This window comes from Durio zibethinus, chromosome 3 (genome assembly GCF_047325235.1).
Source record: "Durio zibethinus cultivar Kanyao isolate XHJ-2024 chromosome 3, ASM4732523v1, whole genome shotgun sequence".
In the NCBI taxonomy this organism is placed as follows: Eukaryota; Viridiplantae; Streptophyta; class Magnoliopsida; order Malvales; family Malvaceae; genus Durio; species Durio zibethinus.
In genome coordinates, this window is record NC_143164.1 from 1214813 (window position 1) to 1237745 (window position 22933).

At 41.4% G+C, this 22933-nt stretch overlaps 3 pseudogenes; all 3 read left to right on the forward strand.

Moving 5' to 3' along the window:
* The first annotated feature begins 17010 nt into the window (after nucleotides 1-17010).
* LOC149519487 (18S ribosomal RNA) lies at nucleotides 17011-18796 on the forward strand (annotated as a pseudogene).
* A 294-nt stretch (nucleotides 18797-19090) lies between these two features.
* LOC149519488 (5.8S ribosomal RNA) lies at nucleotides 19091-19245 on the forward strand (annotated as a pseudogene).
* A 231-nt stretch (nucleotides 19246-19476) lies between these two features.
* LOC149519489 (25S ribosomal RNA) lies at nucleotides 19477-22092 on the forward strand (annotated as a pseudogene).
* The last annotated feature ends 841 nt before the right edge of the window (nucleotides 22093-22933 follow it).

Sequence of the window (22933 nt, forward strand, 5' to 3'; positions counted from 1 at the left end):
ATGGAGGAGCTTACCAGAAGCTCACTGCTTGCAAGACTGCCATTGGGAATGGCATGTTTGTTGGAGTGTCGAAGTCTAAGATGGATGTCCCCAAGCCTAAAGAGTTCAAAGGAACTAAGGCGGCTACTGAAGTAAACAACTACCTATGGGGTATGGAGCAGTCTTTCCAGGCCACGGGCATGCAGGATGAGATAATAAAGGTAAGCACCACTGCTATGTATCTCACTGATGTAGCCTTATTATGGCAAAGGTGCAGGTGTGATGATATTAGGCATAGGAGCATCGACCCCTCCTTGAGCTAATTCGATGAGCAACTACAGATCATGAGATGGTGTTTGAATAGAAGGGGCACCATTGAGCTTAAAAGATGAGTGGGTTAGTAGGCAGGCACATTGCTAGACCTTTGTGGCCAATTGGTAGAGGTGTGCTATAGCCAGGTAGCACACCCAAGTTTCACAAGACGGGATGGGCATCATGTCGAGAGTCCGTCATGCATGTGGGTAGCCTAGAATAAGGCTAAGCATTAAAGCCTTAAGATATGAGCTTTGTGGGATGAGATGAGCCAAGTGTGGCTTTGAGTTGGCTGTTAACCAGTATTTGTGTTGTGCTTTTAGGTTCAAGGTACAAGAGCTTACGTATGATACGAGTAGGCAAGGTGTTAAGTTCTTACCATGTTAGAATGAGATAATATCATTGGAACCGAGGTTGTCCACCCTTATGAGCTAGGTGGGTCAATGCTCAAGACCTTCATGCCTGTGGGCAGAGATGGGTGCTTTAAGCCACCTTGAGAATCATAGGTTGTTTCTGATGATAGGAGTTGGGTTCCTCCTCATTGAGTTTGAGAATGTTGTATTTGACTTTATGGGGTTTGAACCAATAAGGGCTCATGAATATGTGGCTTGAAGGATAAAAAATGATTTGTCTAAGGAGAAATGGACTCGAGAAAGGCTGACCTCAACTAAAAGTAGTGTTGGTGCTACATAGAAGTGCAGTTTCAATTTAGGCAAAGCATGGCCCATGATAGCTAGCTCACGGACCATGACATATACACATGCCTCGATCATCATCGACACCAAATGGCCCTTAGTGCATGTGTCATTGTTCGCAAGCTGGTCCAGGCCCTGGGGTACTCTCCGAATTGAGTGATAGTTCTAGTTCAAGCAGGACAAAGTCTGACAATTAAGGGGACTAGGCCTTGATGTGCATTAGAGATCTAGGTCACAAAGAACTACCCTAGAACAATAAGGTAGGTAGTGATCAAAACTCTACAGGCTTAGGGAAGGTGTTTCAGTTTGGCAAGATTAAGCCAAGCCTAGGGGTAGACATTGGTCAGCAATACAAAGGCACCTAGTTAGACCCAAGTAGGAGCCCTGATGATTGAGCTACGGGCACATGATCATGCCTAGGTGTGGGCATGCCTAAACACAGACCTGGGAATATTATATTTGGAAGCTTTTAGAAAGCTTGATGCTTAGCATGGTATTAGCAAGTCAAGGATTATGCAGCAGCACCGAATACCCTAGAATCAAGGATTGTATCTTAGCTCCTAGAATCAAGGGATTGTAATCTCTAGAGTTTAGGAATGTATCTTAGGCACTAAATATAAGTGGGACTCAACTATAAATAGAGAGTCCCCCACCCTCATTGTACACATACTAGAACCATTGAGTAATAATGTCTTTAGTCTTGCCTCAAACACTTTTGTTGTTCTTTTGTTAGCCTTTCTTTTAGCACTTGCTATGCCTTTTCATTTGACAGCATATTAGGTGGCCAAGCCCTATAATCGAAAGTGTCTGTGCACCATTTCTTATGTTAGGCTAATCTGAGATGCGAAAGAGTCCATTCTTATATCATGGAGCTGTGCTAGCTTGGAGTTTGAGTCTCGACCCATGACAAGTGGTATCAAAGCCTAGTTTGGGGGAACATTTAGAGTAGGCAACAGAACTAGATACCAGGGGGTATCAGAGCCTAGATAAGACTAGAGGTAGTGACTTGAGCCTTGGTTTAGAGTGTGTAACAAATCCCTGCTCGTGACAAGAGCAACTAAAGTTGCTATGACAACCAGAGTTGGAGTTAGTATAGGTTGGGGGACTTGCATATAAGCATCCTGGTATGGTTTGTAGGAATTGTGGTGAGTTGTGTAGACATCCTGCTATGTGTATAGACATTCAACTATATGGTATGGGTGGTTTACTACTTGGTGTGCACATCCTAGATAGGCTACTGTACTTGTGTGCTAGTTAAACGCTCCTAGTGTGCTGGTGCAGGCATGCTAGAGTGCAGGACAGGTGCTCGACAACTTGTTGCTATGTGTTGTGGGTGTGTTGGGCAAGCTATGTGTCATGGTCTGTGAATAAATCCTAAGCCAAGTAGGTCAAAAGATGCAGCTTGTTTGAGTAGGTTCAAATGACGGACTAGGAAGGATTGAGACTAAGGTCCTAAAAACACATACGAAGCCCAAGTGTGCAAACCAAGGCCTAGGTTAAGGTGCGAGAGCATGGCATGGTGGGTAGCCTAGTCCCGAGAATGGGGACTACTTATTGGAAAAAACTAGAATGCCTTAAAAATGTGTCATGGGTAGGCCAGGATAGAAGGCTCTAGATTATCCTGAAGATAGGCCAAGCATGCAGTGCAAAATAGTCTGTAGAAGCCTAGAGGTTGGCTAGGTGCATGGCATTAAAGGCTTTGAAGGGCCAAGCACGAGAATAATAGTGGGTACTGTAGCAACTAGATGAGAAAGGCTTTGGCAGGCCTTAGTTGTGAGTAAAGCAGTGACCAAATGGGAAAGGTTTTGGAACCTGTTAGGTGCAAGCACTCAATGAGAGTTTCTGAATTCTTCCAGACTCAAGGCTAAGTTAGGAGCCTAGAACCAGTTGGATTCTACAAAGGCCTTAGTTGACCTAGAAAGTGTTTAGGGACTATGGAATGGTCGACAAGGCCTATGATGGCTACACACTAGGATCAATAAGGGCCATATGTGCCAGGGAGTCCCAATTAGAAATAAGGGCCCTTCCTCTTATTTGTAAGAAGTTAAAAGCTGCACAAGTATGAAAAACCAAGTGATAGACTTGGGCATTGAGCAATTGTATATAGCATCAAGTAAATAGAAGTTACAACTACTTTAACTCTCCTTCCTATCTTTCTCCTAAGCTTCTAGGGTGCCAATGGAGTGCATGGCAAATGTGTTTAGCAAAGAGTCAAGGAAAAGGCTGACTTAGGAATACAGATGGTAGTTTTTTGTCGAAAGTCGCACGATAGCTAGGCTTAAGCTCCCATCCCATGATAGTTGGTATCAGAGCAGGTTCCAACCAAAAGGTTTCAAAACTTTTATTATGATCGATGTTAATGTCAGTTTAGGTTGCATAAGTAGCTTGCATGCTAGTGTACCGATTGCATTATTAACTTGCAGTTAAGGTTGGTGGTGTAGGCATTATTGATCATAGGTGTTGAGAGTAAGGCATAAGGATGCTTAAGTGCTCCGAAGGAAATGTGGGAGATCCTTAGTTCGAGCTTCATATTTATCTTTGAGTGCATGGCTAATATGCATGAAGACTACCCACCCACATGCAATGGGAGAAAGGCTAGTTCAAAGGAGAGATTGTTGTCCATGAAAGCTAGTTTAAGGGCACCAAGGATCTCATCCAAGTGCTAGACTCCACACGAGAGGAGTCTAAAGAAGGGTAAAAGCCATGGGTAAAAGCCAAGTGAAGTAGTAGGGTATGGGACTTAAAGCAAGAGTATTGTAATTGTTAAGTTAATGGTTGAGGCTGAGTGCACTAAGTCTCCATAGGCTAAGGCTAAAGGTTGAGCCCAAGGGTAAGGCCTTGATAGAGGAGATAATAGTAGCAGTTTAATAGGGGAAGAAGAAGCCAATGAAGAACTACAACATTTAAAGGCAAAAATCAAGGGTTCAATCTAGGACAAAGGCATGGGTTACCATGTCCTTTGATTGTTTCTTATGCTCAGGACCACATAAGGTGAGGGAACATGCATAGCGAAAAAAACCCAGAGCCATTGTGAGGACTTAGGGAATGTCCAATGGTAAGAGTCACAATGGTGGTTAAGCTGAGAAAAAGGGATCTCACAGGCTCCTAATGAAGGCAAGGTGAATGTGGCTATGACGAGTCACTGATCCTGGAGATAGATGATTTGTCACAGAATGGGTAATGGCTTAGGCGTGAGCACTGCATACCCTACACCCATGTGTGCTACACACCTCAAAGGGCCTATTAAGCATAAGAAGAAGGTAAGGACCCCATGGTGTAGAGGAAAGGGTAATGGTACATCAAACATAAAGGCGGTGCATGCTTTCACAAGCCAAGATCATAGAAGCCCAAGTAGCATGAGTGTTGCATACCTTAAAAGGCCCATTGAGTGCAGGGAAAAGGTAGTGGCATGTCTCTAGCTAAGGCACTACATGTTTTGATGAGCATGGTTTCATGGGAACCACATTGGGATCATGATCAAAACAAGGGATGACTATAAAGGTGTACTAAGAACTATCATGTACCAAGAACTAATGTGTGCCTAAAAGAATCAGGATGAGAGTGCGACATCAATCCAACATGCACATGCTATGAATGAATGACATTCCCTAGCAATGAGGGCGTTGCTAAAACAAGTAGGGGAGAATGTCATGATTTGTGCACAAATCCTAAGCTGACTGGGTTGAAAAGTGTAGCTTGTTTGAGTTGGTATGGGCAAAGGACCATGAAGGATTAAAACCAAGGTCTGAAAAACACATATAAGGCTTAAGTGTATGGACCAAAGCCTAGGCTAAGGTGTGAAATCATGGCAAGGTGAGCATCCTAGTATTGAAAATGAGGACTACTTGTTAGAAAGGTCTAGAATGCATCAACAAATTGGTGCGAGCAGTAGGTACAGAAGGCTCTATATTAGCTTGGAGATACACTATGCACGTGAATGTAGAAGAGTCTAGAGAAGCCTAGAGGTAGGCTAGGTGGATGGGTACCAAAGGTTCTAAAAGAGCCAGGCATGAGAATAGTAGTAGGTACTATAGCACCTAGATGAGGAAAGATCTAGAAGGCCTTAGCTATGGGTAGAGCAGTGACCAGACAAGGAAGGATCTGAAACCCACTAGGCACAAGCACTCAGCAAGATTGCCTAGACTCTTTCAAACTCGAGGCTTAGCAAGGAACTTGGAACCAGCAAGATTCTACAAAGGCCTTAGCCAACCTAGGAAGTGTTTGGGAACAGTGGAATGGTCTAAAAGGCCTATGATGGCCACACACTTGGATCAGTAAGGGCCATATGTGCTAGGGAGGCGCAAGTATAAATAGGAGCCCTCCTCCTTATTTATAGGAAGTTAGAAGCTACACAAGTAAGAAAAACCAAGTCATTAACTTAGGCATTGAACAATTGTATATAGCATCAAGTAAATAGAAGTTACAATTACTTTAACTCTCCTTCTTAGCTTTCTCCCAAACTTCTTAGGAGCTAATGGAATGCACGGCAAAAGTGTTCAACATAAAGTCAAGGAAAGGTCTGATTTAGGCATATAGATGGTAGTTTCTCGCCTAAGGCCATACCATAGCTAGGCTTAAGCTCCTAGCCTATGCCATTGTACGGATGTGTAGGTGTGCAAGTGTGTATACTAGAGCCTGATCGAGAGGCTTGTGTATTAAGCTATTGTGCAGACTAGTGCTCGACAGTGTGTGTTGTATGGTGTGCCATGTTGACAGATTGATGTGCTAGCTTATGAGAACTAGAATCAGATCACTTGAGTGCCTACTTGAGTTAAGGTAATCTTTTCATTTGTGCATCTGTGATCTAACTGTTTGTGTGCTTTGTGTTGTGGCATGGCTTGCGAAAAGCATACAGAAGACCAAACCAAGTTACTCAAGGAGTGCTTACCTATAGAGAAGTAGAGGAAGGTTTCAACAAGATATGTGCTAACAGGTACTCGATTAGCGAAGTGTGAGGAGGTCGTTCTTTAGATAATAGATTAGCTTAGAGATGTTGAGTGATTCTTGAATAAGGCAATGGAGACGCTCATGCAGTGTAATGAGGCATTAGAGTCTGTGGTGAGAACTTTACGATAGGAGCTAGCTAGGCTCAAGTTTGACCATGCTGCATTATGAGCCATCGTTGTTGTTAGTGCAAGTTTAGGACTGAGAGTGGAGGTGCCTAAGCATTTTATTGATGGACTAAAGTCATGGGTAAAGGCAATGATACAACAAAATGGTGTACAAGAGTCAAGTCAGGCCAGAGTTGCTATGGAATCATTAACTTAGGTTAAGTGCACCAAGTCTTCAAGGTTAAAAGGAAAAAGCCAGAAGGGGGAGACATCGATGTTTATTCCTCGAGAAAGGAAATGGCTACAAGGGAACCTAGATTTTGCAACACTAAAAAAGTTGCCAATAGGGGTAAAAGGCCTTTGAGTTACTATTTTGTGCCAGTCCATATTAGGTTAGGGAGTGCTTGAAGCTTTCAGCCATCAAGCAGGTAGAAGGGTATCCAAAACCAAAAGTGGCAATGGTAAACAACACAAGAAGGAGCCTAAACAAGAGTGGCCAAGTGCTAGTTAAGACTATCGGAAGGTTAAGAACTCTCGAGGAGCTGATGAAGGGAAATTAGTGGTAGCTGAGTGCCTCAGCATGAGTCCCACAGTACGGCCAAATTCTTCATAAGAGAGTGTGTCATGAGCAACTCAAAAAAAGCACAAGAAATATTGGCAGCATGGGCAGAAGAGGCCATTATAGCAAAGTGCTAAGGAACCTAAGATTGAGAATGACGAAAGCCAACAAAGTACATGTTTGGGTATGGGACCAAAATGTTGGAAAATTGGTTTGTGGTGTAAAAGTTGGAACCAATGTCAAAGCTGGGCACATCATCCCCTTAGCAATGAGGGTGTTGCTAGAATGAGTGGAGGAGAACTTTATAGTTCGTAAAGTGGTCCAGACCTAGGGGTTCTCTTTGAGTCGAATGACAATTCTAGTTCTAGTAGGATAGAGTCTAACTACTAAGGGGACCAAGCCCTAAGGTGCACTAGTAGTCCAGGTTATGAGGAACTAGCCTAAAATAATGAGGCAAGCAGTGAACGAGACTCTAAAGGCTCAGAAAAAGTGTTCAGGTTTGGTAGGATTGAGCCAAAATTAAAGGTAAAAAATGGTGAGCAATGCATAGACACCTAGTTAGACCCAGCTGTGAGCATTGATGATTGAGGGGTAGGCACATGGTTAAGCCCAAGTGTAGGCATGCCTAATCACAAACCTGGGAGGACCAGATTTGGGGGCTTTTAGAAAGCCTGCCGCTTAGCATGAATTTAGCAAGTCAAAGATTGTGTAGCAGCACTAAATCCCTTAGAATCAAGGATTGTAACTTAGTTCTTTGAATTAAGGGATTGTAATCTCTAGAGCTTAGAAATGTATCTCAGGCACTAAATGTAAATGGAAGCTTAGCCATAAATAGAGAGTCCCTTACCTTTATTGTACACTCACCAAAACCATTTAGTACTGACATTTTTACTCTTGCCTTAAACCTTTTTGTTGTTCTTTTGTTAGCCTTCCTTCTAGCATTTGCTATGCCCTTTCATTTTGCAACATACTAGGCTGCCAAGCCTTGTAGTCTAGATTGTCCATGCACCATTTCTTGTGTTAGGCTGATCTAAGATGCAAAGAGTCCATTCCCATGTCCTAGAGTCATGCAAGCCTAGTGTTTGAGTCCCAGCTTGTGACAAGTGGGGTTCTTTCTGAGTTAAGTGTAGTTCTAGTTCTAGCAAGATAAAGTTTGACAGTAAAGGGGACAATGCCCTGAGGTGCATTAAAGGTCCAGGTCATGGGGAACTAGCCCAAAATAATGAGGTAAGTAGTGATTAAGACTCTAGAGGCTCAAGGAAGGTGTTCAGGTTTTGTAAGATTGAGTTAGGCCCAAGGGTGACACTAGTGAGCAATGCGTGGGCACCCAATCGGACCTAGTCAAGAGCACTAATGACTGAGGATAGGTGTATGGTTAAGCCCAAGTGTGGGCACACCTCTAAGAGGATCAAATTTGGGGGCTTCTAGAAGTCTTGGTGTTCAGCATGATTTTAGTGAGTTAATGGTTGTACAGCAGCACTAAATCCCCTAGAATTAGGGATTGTATCTTAGCTCCTAGAATCAAAGGATTCTAATCTCTAGAGTTCAAAAATGTATCTCAGGCACTAAATGTAAGGGGGACTCAGCTATAAATAGAGATTCCCCCACCCTCATTGTACACACATCAGAACCATTGAGTAATAACATCTTTACTCAAGCCTTCAACTTTTTTGTTGTTCTTTTGTTAGCCTTTATTCTAGCACTTGTTGTGCCCTTTCACTTTGTAGTGTACTAGGAGGCCAAGCCCCACAGTCTAGAGTGTCTAACATCATTTCTTAAATTAGATTAATTTGGGAAACGAAAGAGTTCATTCTCATGTACTAGAGTCGTGTAAGCTTGGAGCTTAAATCTCAGCTTGTGACACAAGCACATGCCTTGACCACCATCGAGACTTGTTGCACCTTTGTATTCATACATACTTCAACCACCATAGGCACATGTTGGCCCTTGTATGGGTAGCTCCCTTGAACACCATTGGCACATGCTTGGTTGCACACTGTGTGCACAGATATCTTAGGCTCGAGCTACGCACCATGTGCACCATGACTGGGCAGTAAGTCAGTTCAAGCACATCTTTATATTTCTACCATACCAATGCCATATTTATCACTTGTAAATTCATATAATGGTCCCTTAAACCTTCATGTGAAGTTTCATGGCAAGATGACTTATTTTTTATTTTTCATAAATTTTAAAATTTTTTATTGTTTGAGATTTTTTGAAATTTTTTTAAAAATAGTTTTGGCCCTAAATTTGGTATATGTGATCCACGTATTTTTTTGGCATCCATAAAAAAATTTAGCTAAAATATCAAAGTATAGAATTTGTAGCTATTTGAAAAAAGCATCTCCATTTCAAACACTTGAATGGCTACCAGTAGCAAACCTATAAAAGTTTGCTCTTTAAGAGGGTGTGAGTTGTCAAGCTTGCTTAGGGGATAAGTGGCCAATATAAGGCCCAAGGACTAGTACCCATCACAAATCATGTGTGCACGCCCCCTCAGCTTTCCACCCCTAATCATCGAAAGCCTAAATGCTCCCAACTAGGTTCTTTGATGATGCTCTAATGATGCTGCCCTAGCCAAAAAAATGTGGCACCAGCACATGCTTGAGCCCAGCATGTACACTGTGGCCCAGAATTGAACTTTAGTCAAGGCTTCAAAAATCATTAGCACAAGTTGGCCTTTGGTATGGGCACTTGGCTTGACCATCATCAGCATAAGCTAGCCCTTGGTATGGGCATTTGCCTCAACCAACATTGGCATATGTTAGCCCTTGGTGCAAGCACATGCCTCGATCAGTATTGGCATAATCTAGACCTAGTGTGGGCACACGCCTCGATTAATATTGGCATAATCTAGACTTGTGCAAGCACATGCCTCGATCAGCATTAGCAGAAGATAGCCCTTGGTACGGGCAGTTGCCTTGAATACCATTAGCACAAGCTATCCCTTGCTATGGGCACTTCCCACAAACTCCATCGGCATATGCTGGGCCTTAGTGTCAACACATACTTTAACCACCACTAGCACTTGTGGACTTGTTGTGCGAGATATACTTGTATGAAAAAGTTCCCTATTGCAGACACTTTAATGTCTATTGGTAGCAAATCTGTAAAATCTATCATGCTCTATAGGGTGTGATTATCCAAAGGTGTGCATGATAGGACTGTCATTGTGTACATCCATGGCAGCATCCCTGGAGCAAAATCTAAGTTATGCATGCCTTCTAGTCAGCTATTTGGTGACTAGTTGCTCGATGAGCTACAGGTGCTGATGGCCTCAACTGGTTGGCATGCATGTGGAAAAGGGGCTCAGTTGTGCCAAGCTCAAGCTCGTACCTATAGTTGATGCTGCCCTAAACCTCAGGGCAAGTCCTTCAATCAAGCAATAGTTTCAAGGAGGTGCAAGTAGAAGCTGTGGTCACAAGCTTGGTCTGGCCAAGTCTTTCGACTATTTGGCAGTTTCGTGGTCCCTTCTCATCGACCATAAAAATGCCTTGGCTTGGCCAAGCCTATGCATGTGTCACACTCTGCAAGACCACCATCAAGGGCAAGGCTTGAGCGCCTAAGGCTAAAGGCCAGACCCCCACTCAAGCACCAAGCTGCAAGAATGAGTCCTTGTGAGAGTTACCCGATGCTAAGCCTAAAGACCATTTGGAAAACACTTCTAGAAGTCCCGAAAAGGTGATGTAGGCACTATAGGTGCAAGGGCTCTAGATAAACCTAAACATGGGCCAGGTGCATGGGTGTAAAACCTTCTAGAAGAGCTAGATACAAAAATGGGTATGGTTACTATAACACTAGGTAGGGAAGCTTATGGAAGACCTGAGGCATGGGCACTTTGTGAGAGAGCCTAGAACCTTCTGGACCTAGTGTGTCATAAAGTGTCTAGAACTAGCTTCTTTCTAGAAATTCCCTAACCAACCTTGTATGTGTCTAGAGGCCTTGGAACACTTTATAATGTATATAAGAGCCATACACTTGTCCGCTTGGTAACCACCAAGGCCATGGGGGCTTAAGTATAAATAGGGGTGCCCCTTCCCTTATTGGACCAACTTATGAGCTAGTGAACTTGTGAACCCACAAAGCTACTCAAGCACATTTGTACATTAGCCACATTTTTCCAGCAATAGAAAAGATCTTGTATTCTTTTACCAATGCCTTCTTAGTGTACTATAGTGTTCAATTTCTTGAGGGCCTAATTAGTCCTTGGTGAGTGGCATGCTTACTCAACCTGGTTAAAGACTGACTTACGTATACATAAATAGTAGTTTCCTATCAAAGGTTGCATGGTTGCAAAGCTTAAGACCAAAGTCAGTGATGGTATCAAAGAACAGTTTAGTGTGTGACCCCAATCCAAGATAATGCTTACTTCCAAAATGAGCCATCAGCACACTGAGGGGCAAAAGGCTTGTAAGACATGCACTACTAGAAAGCGTAAGAAAGGCACTAGTAGGGACATGATCTCAGCCTTTGATACCTAGTTGGCCAAGGTGGAGTTGGTAATGGTTAAAATATAAGACAATTATAAAGACCAAATGGAAGATTTGGTCTCGACTAGAAAAGAGATCATGAAAAAGATAAAGCAAACTCTTTCTAAAGAAATCAAAAGCCTTACCCATAAGAACTCTACCCTAAAGGCCTTGGTAGAGGCCATGAGGGAAGAGATGGAGTAGCCCAAGAGAACCCTCTTCGTATGTGAGGCAATCGTAAGGGGAGGTATATTTGTAATAACTCTTAGGACTAGGGTGGAGGTTCCCAAGCCTAAGAAGTTCAAAGGGACATGGTCTGCAAATAATGTAGATAGCATCTTATAGGGCATAGAGTAGTATTTCCATGCAATGGGTATTAAAGGGGATGCTACTAAGGTAAACACCACCTTTATGTATCTTGTAAACATCACACTTTTATGGTGGCATCATAGGTCCAAAGAGAAATAGGCATAGGGGTATTACCATTGGAAAGTGGAAGGAGTTCCAAAGGGAGTTTAGGCAATAGTTTTACCCATAATATGTCGTATAGGTTGCACTCACCAATCTATGATGGCTCACCCAATGTGGAGAGGTGTGTGAGTATATTCTTGAGTTCTCAAAACTTATGCTCTGAATTCCCAACCTTGGGAAGGATAGGGCACTTTACACATTTATGGATAGGCTTAAGCCATGAGCTAAGCAAGAGCTAATAAAGATAGGTGTCCAAGACTTCACCCGAGCCATGACTACTATTGAATCCTTTGTGGAATTCAACAAAAAGGGACAAGTTTAAGTCTTCTAAACCCAAAGGCAAGGGCAAAGGTGGGGGAGACGAGGACAAGAGTAGCAGTGGTAGGACACTAATGCACAAATGGAAGTCTTTTAAAGAGGGAGACAAAAAGAAGAACAAATGGCCAGTGATAAAGGATGGACCTATGGTCAATTTTTTATGTGATGGTCAACATCGAGCCAAGGATTACCCTAATGGAGCTGAGCTTATGGCCATCATCAAGGGGTACAAAGAGCAACCCAAGTAGGAGGGACTAAAACTTGGTTTGATCATGCTAAGTTTTATATTAGCAAAGAAGGGGTATAAGAGAAAGGGGCTCATGTTCATCAAAATCTCATTTACAAGGAAGCGCTTAAAAGCCTTGGTGGACATAGGTACATCTGATCTCTTCATGTTCAAAGGAATGGCGAAGAGACTACGGCTCAAGTTCAAGAAAAACGTGGGATGGATCAAGACCATTAACTCCAAAGATGTTCTGATCATTGGCATGGCATAAGGAGTTGAGTTACAACTTCGAGTGTGGAAAAGTAAGGAATCTATTGACATAATCCCTCTTGATGACTATGACTTTGTCATCGACTTAGATTTTCTTGATAGGATCAATGCACTCCTTGTTCCCTTCACTAACTACATTTGTATCATGGACCATCGATGCCATTGTATTGTCACAGTGAAATGAGAGCAAGGGACCGTAACCAAGGCAATATTAACCATCCAACTTGCCAGGGCATGGAAAAGGAAGAGCCTAGCTTCTTGGTGGCCCTAAACAAGAATGACCCTCAACAATTGAATGACAACACCCTCTTAGAGGTGTTGGAGTCCTTCAAGGATGTCATGCTTGCAGAATTGCCCAAGAGACTACCACCCAAAAATGAGGTAGACCATAAGATCAAACTGGTGCTTAATGCGAAGCCACCAGGCTGAGCCTGATATAAGATGTGACCTCCAAAGTTGAAAGAGCTAAAGAGATATCTCAAGGAGCTTATAGATTTAGTGGTTCATCAAGCCCCCTAAAGCTATAAAGGTGCACTAGTCCTATTTCATGGAAGTATGTTGGGGCCTTATGGATGTGCGTTGACTATTGAGCACTAAACAAGCTCATGGTGAAAAACAAGTATCCTATTCCCCCTGTTGTTGACTTGTCCAACCAGTTGGGAGGAGCATGGTCGTTTACCAAGCTAGATCTAAGATTCTAAAGGTGATGAACCAAAGACGTCATGTGTGACTCACTATAAGGCATAGAGTTCCTAGTAATGCCTTTTGGTCTGATAAACATGCCCATGACATTCTGAATGTTAATGAACAAGGTACTAAAACCCTTTCTTGATCGATTTGTTATAATATGCCTTAATGATATTGTTATCTATAACTGATCACTTGAAGAACATGTGGATCATTTACGACAAGTGTTCCAAGTACTAAGGGAGAATAAACGATACATAAAAAAGGAGAAATGTTCATTCACCTAGCATGAGGTCTCATTCTTAGGCCATATTATGGGAAATGGTCAGATCCAGATGAATGGTGATAAGGTCAATGTAATCCAAGAGTGGGAACTGCCAACCAAGGTCATAGAGTTGCAATCATTCCTTGGTCTAGCAAATAGCTATTGACGATTCATAAAGGGGTACTCAACCATTATAGCACCCTTGATCGACATGCTCAATAAGGGAAAAGTTTGGGAGTAGAGTCTTGAGAGTTAGGAGGTCTTCAATCACCTAAAGCAAGCTATCATAGAAGAGCCAGTCTTAGCTCTCCTTGACTACACCAAGCTATATTATGTATGCACTGATGCATCCAACTTTGCTTTTAACAATGTGTTGATGCAAGACTGGCATCCAATTACCTTCGAGAGTAAAAAGCTTAATGAGATCGAGCATTAATTTATAGTCCAAGAGAAAGAGATGACTACTGTGGTGCATTGCTTGCACACGTGAAGGCTTGACTTGTTGGGAAGTAAGTTTATGGTGATGACCAACAACATGGCTACCAGTTACTTGCAAAGTCAAAAAAAGCTTACTCTCAAACAAGCTTGCTAGCAAGACTTCTTAGCCAAGTTTAATTTTACCATGGAGCACCAGCTAAGAAAGGCCAATGTCATGGTAGATGCACTCAGCCACAAGGCTAAATTAGCAATGATTAGTAGGCCAAAGGGTTCCCTACTTGCACATATCAAAAAAGGACTAATCTAAGATCCCACGACCAAAACCTTGATTGAAGATGTGAAACAAGGGAAGACTAGATGGTTCTATCTTTAGGGGGATCTACTCTACAACAAAAAAAACCAACTTTGTTGCACAATTTAGCAAGCTGTGAAAGGAAATCATAAAGGAGTTTCACAACTCATGATAGGTAGGTCATCCAGGTGTGCACCACACCTTAGCTCTTATTAAGGATCGATATTATTGGACTAGGATAAGGGATGATATGATGGCCTATATTAGAACTTGTCTTGTGTGCTAACAAGACAAGATAGAGCAAAATCCCTAATCGACCTCCTAGAACCACTGTCAGTTCCTAAACACCCATGAGAGAGTGTTTCCATGGACTTTATTATTTGATTACCCAAGGTGGATGGGTATGGCAACATCTTCATAGTGGTGGACCAGTTTTTGAAGTATGAAACCTTTATTCTAGCAACTAAAGAATGCCTAATAAAGGAAGCAACCTAATTGTTCCTCAAAACCATAGTCAAGTACTAGCGTGTTCCTTAATCCATCATCATTGATTGAGATGGTTGATTTATCGACAAGTTTTAGAGTGAACTGTTTAGGCTCCATGAGTCTAACTTGAGGTTTTCTACCATTATGCACCCTTAGATAGATGGTAAACTAAGAGGGTGAATAGCTTCTAAAAGAGGTGCCTTTGACATTATGTCAGTGCTTTCTAGCGATATTGGCCCAAATTGTTGGACATAGCTCAATTCTCATACAATCTTTAGCAAAGTGACATTATGAATCAAAGACCCTTTGAGATTACAATAGGGCAATAGCCATGTGCACTCGGTGCTATTGCCATAGGGTACATGGGATTAAACCTAGTAGCTTACAAATTTTCCAAAGCATGGCAAGAAAAAGTTGATTTAGCTTGAGTGTGTGTACACAAGGCCATGAAGTAATCAAAAAAGTGGGATGATTAATAGTGGAGGAACATGCAGTATCAAGTAGGTGACTCGGTATTAGTCAAGCTACACTTGGTGCTATAGCATCCAGGGATGCATAAGAGGCTTACTTAGAGGTATGAAGGTTTTTTCAAAGTTTTTAACCTAGTAGGCAAGACTGCATACAAGCTTGAGCTACTTTTATAGTCAAGGTACATCTGAGTTTTCATGTAAGTTTGCTTAAACCCAACCACAAAGACTCAAATGATCCATTTTAAGGCCAATCAAAGAAAGCACTAGTGGGCATTAAGGCTTCTTATGATCGAGAAGTTGAGCGCATCTTAATCAATCACATGGTACGATAGATGTAAAAAATACCTAGGCATGAGTACTTGGTACAATAGAAAAGTTAGCTAGATACTAAGATAAGCTAAAAGCCAATTAAAACATTATGGTAGTTCTAGGATTAGGTCGATAGGTTATACGAAAAATACACAATGAGGGCATCAATGAAACAAATGGGGGAGAATGTCACACCTCCATGTGCACCATTGAGGCCAAGGCCCAAGCACTAGCGCATGGATTACAAGAATCAGTCCTTGCTAGAGTTACCTAATACTAAGCTTGAGGACCATTTAGGAGAAGCTTATAGAAAGCCCTAAAAAAGAGGTGTAAGCATTATAGGTGTGAAGGCTCTATATAACCTTGGACACAAGATAGATACATGGACATAAAACCTTTTAGAAGAGCCAAATACGAAAATGGGTATGTTTATTGTTACACTAGGCAAGAAAGCTTCTGGAAGGCCTAAGGTATAGGCACTCTGTAAGAGAGCCAGGAAACTTTTGGACTCGATGTGCCACAAAGTGTTTGGAACCAATTTTTTTTCTAAAAATTCCCTAACCAACTTTGTATGTGTCTAACGGCCTTAGAACCGTCTAGGATGTTTGTTAAAGCCACACATTAGCTCCTTGATTACCACCTAGGCCATTGGGGCTCAAGTATAAATAAGGGTGCCTCCTCCCCTATAGAAGCAACTTATGATCTAATAAGCTTGTGAATCCACAAAGCTATTTAAGCAAATTTGTACATAAGCCACATTGTTTTAGCAAAAAAAAAAAGATCTTGTATTCTTTTACCAGTGCTTTTTTAGTGTGTTATAGTGTTTGATTGCCTCTAGGGTCTGACTAATCCTTAGTGAGTGGCATATTCAACCTAGTTAAAGACTAACTTAGGCATACATCAATGGTAGTTTTCCACCTAGGGCTACATGATTGCAGGTCTTAAGATTAAAGCCTATGACACATACAACTGATGCTACCCAAGACCCCCCAAGAGCAAGTCTCTTAATCGAGAATATCCCCCTAAGATGGTCATAATAGAGTTTGTGTATGTAGTCCTAGCCAAACCAAGCATTGGTGATGTCATGTTGTTGTTGCCTGTTGGATGCTAGGGGTAGTCTCATGGCCCTTGCTTATGTTTTTCCCATGCTAAATGGTTATGGCATGGCCTCATACGTTGTTTCCTTTGTTCAATCATCGAGTAATCGATTGGGTGGGTTATGGATTGGTGTGCATGAATGTTGCCACTTGTACACAACGGGCATATGAGTGGTGCTATGGTTGTGCATGTTGGTAGGCTTCATGCTCGATGCATTGAATTGTTGACCCATCATCCTCTTCAATCTCCCTCATATGGTCATGTACCCTGGAGGCATAATCAGGATCCTATGCTTAATACCTAAATTGATGGAAACTGGATGTCTTGCCATCCCTCATCTATCTTATGTCCTTAGAGGCAATGCGTTAGACCTCAATCATGCTTTGTGTCCCAAGTGTACCACCCAAACCTCTGTGGCCACTTTGGTACACTGGTGTTCGATCATGCTATCAAATGCAAAACATTTTGTGGGTGTGGACTTTTGACCTTTGTTCATCCAATGCTATGATTTAATATGCTTGACATGCATGACACTCATGCTCCATGTTGGCTCTCTTCGTCGCTCAGTCGATGCATTGAGGCCCATGTAGTGCCAACATCCCAAAAGAATGCTACCTAGTTGATCTTGCCAGTAGTCATATGCTTGTCTCAATGGTTAAGCCATGCACATTTAAGTACAAACTAATTCAGACTGTGAAATTATGAATGGCTCGTTAAATCAATTATAGTTTGTTTGATGGTATTTACTACTAAGATAATTATAGCAACTCTAAAGCTAATTTGTGCAACAAGCTTTGACTTTTGGAAAGGATGCATTTATTGGATAAAAGCTTAATGTGAGCTTTGCCCATTGCTCTAATGATTCATGATAACTCGATGAATCATACGACCTTTGTATTGGTGACACATCATTCAAATTTTACGTTATCAACTTTTGATGGTTGGACAGTGGTCTACTACAGTGGTGACAAGTAAAGGACAATTAAGGTTCGATTTTAGAAAGAAAGCATGAGAAATGGCTACCACATCTATGGAAAACAACAGGTGTGCTAATCATTCAATCTTGATAAGGGGAGGTAGTGATAATAAATAGCAATACTGGGCTTTATGAGTCTAGTAATTGGAATGAATACAATCTAAATCCCTTAATAAGGATCCATTTAAGGGCAAGTCTATTGCTAGTAGGTGTTATAATTCTAGCTCTAATTGCATATATTTAAGTTGATGCAGTTAAAAAGCTCTTGGTTGGAGCTATAGTTGGGTTGTTTGATTCGCCTCATGGTAAACATGTGTCTACTCATCCCTACTATCAACAATGTGCTCCTAACCTTAACTGGCTTAGTTGTTTCTTTGATGTTGTTACTTTGAAGAAATTAGAGTTCTCAAAGTAGGCCTATGCTTGTATACATTAGGATTGGATAACATCATAGGATTTCGATCATAATGTGTTAGCCTTTGGCATTGGAGTAATGATTAACAAGGATAATTAAGGGCATTTGTATTTCATAGTCAGAGGTGAAATTTTTAGATTCATGAAAGATGAACAATTGTGAAAGCATTTGCCAATGATGTTTTCATTAATCAAGAACAAAAGTTAGGGGACTATCTTAGTCTTAACCATAAACAATATCGAGTAAAGACTAATGGATGTTACTTTTAAGACTCTACCAACACCTTATGAGAAATTGAAGTCTTTGGGTTCTAAGGGGAGTGTGGTCACAAGGTTGAAACTTAAAGGAATTGATAGAAGGGCACACTAGCAATGGAACCTAGGCATAATTTGACTCAACACAGAGAAACTTCTTAGTCTAGATATAGTAAAGATTGATAGATTAGGAGCGCTCTTTCTTGATTTTATAAGAAGTGGTGCATGGCCATTCTTAGTTAGCGGAGCAATTTGTCTAGTTAATTTCGTTAAGAAATGAAACCTTAGTCTACTAACCAACTAGTAGAGGTGATCCTTTGTGGCTAGCTTCTTAGAGGGACTATGGCCTCTTAGGCCAAGAAAGTTTAAGGCAATAACAGGTTTGTTATTTCTTTAGATGTTTTGGGCAACATGCCCCATACTGATGTATTCAAGAAATCTATAGCCTTGGTTGATAGGCTCAGGTAATCTTTGAAATTTCATCATGATGGGGATAGATCATTGCAATTGTTGGTTTTCAATAAGGAATTCCTAGTAAGCGTGAGTCATCAACTCATGTTGACTATGTCCCTACCCTTTGTACATACCACCCGCTGTTTCTACTAATTGAATGGTCTAGTGAAGTGTTCAGACCATAGTGATGTAGATGGTTAACTACCCAAGATGTCATAAAAAGTCCATTAGATCCTATCATTTAGAAGAAGGAGAAGTTTTAACAAGGTTTACATAGGTGAACTTGTGAAAGGATCATTGTTGAAACTTGCTCAATAAATGACTTATGAACCTGTTAACAAAACATCAAGGGTGAGGGCAAGGCCACCTCTGTGCCTAAACCCCTTCTGGCCCTGAGCATCCATGATGGTTGATTTGTTCTACTTTTCAGGCGACTGAAATGATTAGTATTATTTCCTACAGCCAAATAACAAACCCTCGACACAAATTACACCATGAAACTGAAATGAAAAAGAGCACATGTGCCATCGCCATCCCATTTGCTTTGTGTATGCGTATAGCACCTTAACTCTTTTTTTTATGAAAAACGAAAATGACTCTTGATAATGGATATTTCAACTCTCACATCAATGAAGAACATAGTTAAATTCAATACTTTGTGTGAATTGCAAAATCCTATGAACCATTGAGTCTTTAAATGCAAGCTATGCCTCAAGCCATTAGTTAAGGGCATGCCTACCTAGGTGTCATGCATTGTTGCCCCTTCTAACCCCCTGCCTATTGGTTCCAGATGAAGGGGTGGAAAATGGCCTCTTATGATCTCATTGGTCATGGTTGGCCCAAAATTGAGTCCTCAACAATGATAACGCCATGACCATTGGTGGTAAATCTCCCAGCATGCCTTGTCTCCAGTGATGTGCTCTTGTTATCCATTTGGACCCTATTGGAACCTTCGTATCACTTAGTTGATGCTTGTATTGCAACCCTACATCAAGCAAGATTATCGATTAAGTTTAAGTATATCAATAAGCATACAAAAAGAAACTTACTAGGATTCCCTTAGTAATGGTGAGTGAATCAGAAAGAGCCTAGCCTGAGAATTGTGCACTCATGGTATCCAAATTGTAGTGTGGAAAAGCATCCTTAGTAGTGGACCGAAAAGGGTGAGAGCCTCATTGTGCTTACACCCTATCACACCAAGAGGCACTATTTATGAGTCAGGTAGTTTGGGAATGTAGTCCCAATTGGGTAATAAATTTCGTCCAAGGCTGAATACAGGTGAGAGATTGCTAGTGAACAAATACTAAAAGGGAAAGATGAAAAGGACTTTGAAAAGAGAGTCAAAAAGTGCTTGAAATTATGGGGAAAGAAGTAGATGGGGGCTGACGATACACCCCAATTAGATGTAGATAGGTGAAAGTTGGTCCACCAATTAACTCAGGGTGTGGATCGATACAGGTCATGATGATAGCCCAAGCTCGGGCTTTCGATATGCCTATGGAGACATCATCATCGCAATCACGAAATGTAGCACATGCCATATCAATGTGCCTCAGCACATGTGTGTTCCTAGCATTAGCCTACAATTTCCCTATCTGGCCCATATTGAAACATGGACCAAGGAGTCTGAATGTGTGCTAGTTAATGGGCTAGAAAACCCATAAAACACAAGGTAGCTAGTTTGTAAGATCCCTTATGAGTGTACTGCTAACTAACCTTAATCTTCTAAAAAGGGTTTAAGTGTGAGCATGCCTATCGAGACCCAAAAGATAGTGAACTGTACTTGAGCAAGACAAAGCCAAAAGAAACTTTGGTGGAGGCCTACAATAATACTGACATGCAAATCTTTCATTTTATTAGGTATAGGGTTAAAAGACTAATGGAACCATCTGATAGCTAGTTCCCTCTAAAGTTTCCCTTAGGATAGTTGGAGCCCTTAGCAAGTTCTATTGGGTAAGGTCAATGATTAAAGGCATCAGAGGCATAACATCTTTGACCAATTCTCAAACTTTAAATTGGTAAGATGGCATGGTTGTTTCATTGAGCTGTGCCACAAAATCGAGAGCTCCAAGTGGGCCATTTTTGGTAAATCAAACTATCGATGTGGGATGAATCAAAAGCCAGGTTACAGTGCCCAACTATGTATGATCTTAGAACCTATAAAGGATGTTGCTTAATTAAGACAGCAGGATGGTGGTCATGGAAGTTAAAATCCACTAAGGATTGTGTAATAACTCACCTACCAAATCAAGTAACCTCAAAAGTGGATGGCACTTAAGTGCATAACCTATACCTAATTGTCGGGGTAAGGGCCAGGCCTCAATGAGTAGGAAGGTGCAACGATTTCTGTAAAACTTAGGGTACAAGTTCTAACAGAGTAGCCATCAGTGCAAATCTTGCTGGTAATAGCAAATCTTACTGGTAATAGCAAATATTCAAATGAGAATGAAAAAGGGAAAAGTTTCATGTGAATACACTTGCATATGGGTTAGTCATTCCTAAGAGATGAGGGAAGCCCATCTCATTGTGCATCCAGTGCAAGCTTCAAAAGGGAATCAGGTTAAAATTCTTGAATCAGGATGCAACGGTTGATGATAATGTCAGGGAGTCTAAAGACATAGGTAAAGGCCTTAAGAAGAGTTTTATTTTCTCTTTAATGGCCTGCCCACCTTGGAAATAGCTCAAACAAAGGCCAAAAGAGTGCCATATGTTGCATAGTGTCTGGTTCACCATCGGTAGCCCCTAAAATTTGGAGGAGCAAGTGCTGTCAGTGCCCAATCATACTAATAATCACATTAAGTCTCTAAAATGAGTAGCTTCTAGTCAATGGAACAATGTAGACAAAAAAAGTCAGCAAATTGTATCTGTAACATTAGGAAAAAGATTGGCCCAATGATTGGGCATAAGGGTCCTAGTTCTAAACCCATCAGCTACCATTGCACTACTTGAGCTATTCCCATAGTGAGAGTGGGCCACCGCATGTCAGCCAAGGGATGAACTAAGAATAGCTGCCTTAGAGGCCTTCCTTAGGCAATGAACAGTCAGCTCAAAATTGATACGGAGAAGGGAAATCCAACTGTTTAATTAAACCAAAGCATTGTGATGGTCCCTAGAGATGCTCAAGTAATGTGATTTTTACCTAGTGCTTTGAATGTCAAAGTGAAGAAATTCAACCAAGCACGAGTAAATAGCAGGAGTAACTGTGACCTCTTAAGATAGCCAAATGCCTCATCATCTAATTAGTAATGTGCTTGAATGGATTAATGAGATTCCCACTATCCCTATTTATTATCCCACTTGTGGTAGCCAACGTTGCTTTTTTATCCTTCGATATCAGGTGTTCCTATCATTATGAAGTAGAATTCACCAAGTGTTGCCAATAGGGAACATAAGCTAGGTTTAGACCATTGTGAGATAGGTTAGTTTAACCCTATTGATGGCAGCATCACAATAGCAACTCAACCTAGTATGAGTGGAACCACTGATTCACACAATTGGTCATTGTGTCATGGGCTCCGAACTTAAGCCTGAATCTATGTGGCCTTAAGGCTTGGAATTAAGTCTGTATGCCTAAGTCTAACCTATACAACTAGTGTACATGCAAACAAGAAGAACAAAGGGTGGAATATACAAGTTAGAGAACACAATAGAGAATGTTGGAATATGTTGTATATTACTAAAGATAGATTGTGTCTAAGGATGTGATGATGTATAACTGAGGATTGGGTGACCCTCTATTTATAGTTGAGGCTCCTAGCTTTACTTATGGCTAACTCTTAAAATTATGGGATTTATAAGTTTCCTAAAAATCAAGGATTACACATTGTTACACAGATTACATAAGGCTCCTCCTGAATTTTAGGGTCAACCAGATCCTCCTACTGAATGCTACCAATCTTAGATGCCTCTAGAAGATTTTAGATTGGTTAGGCTCCTTTCGGTCCACCTAGGTATAGTGCGAGCATGTTGCAAGGTTGGCCCTAGATGTGTGAGTAGGCTAGTATGTTGTACGGGCAGTCTGGACTTATCTTCCATGCTTATTGTGCCAACTTTTACAACTATCCCTAGTGCTCGAGCTTTGATCCCTGGTGCTCGGGCCTGAGTGCTTGGTGCACTCATCCAGGGCATGACATTCTCCCTCACCTAATGGCACAGTGCCCTTGTTACATCCTCTATGTGGAACTACCTATTCTGGTCTTAGAACTACCATAAGTCTTCTACTAGCTTCCAACTTGCCTTACTGTCTGGAAGTCCCTTCCAATGCACCAAGTACTCCTATCTTTGCTGGCAGTTCTTTTGTCTCACCTCTCGATCAGCAATGATGCTATGGACCTTCATTTTATATAAAGCCCTGACTTTTAATGGTGCACACTTCAACTTTGCCTGTCCTAGATCTCTCTCATCCTCATGGAATGGCTTAAGCATGCTAACATGGAA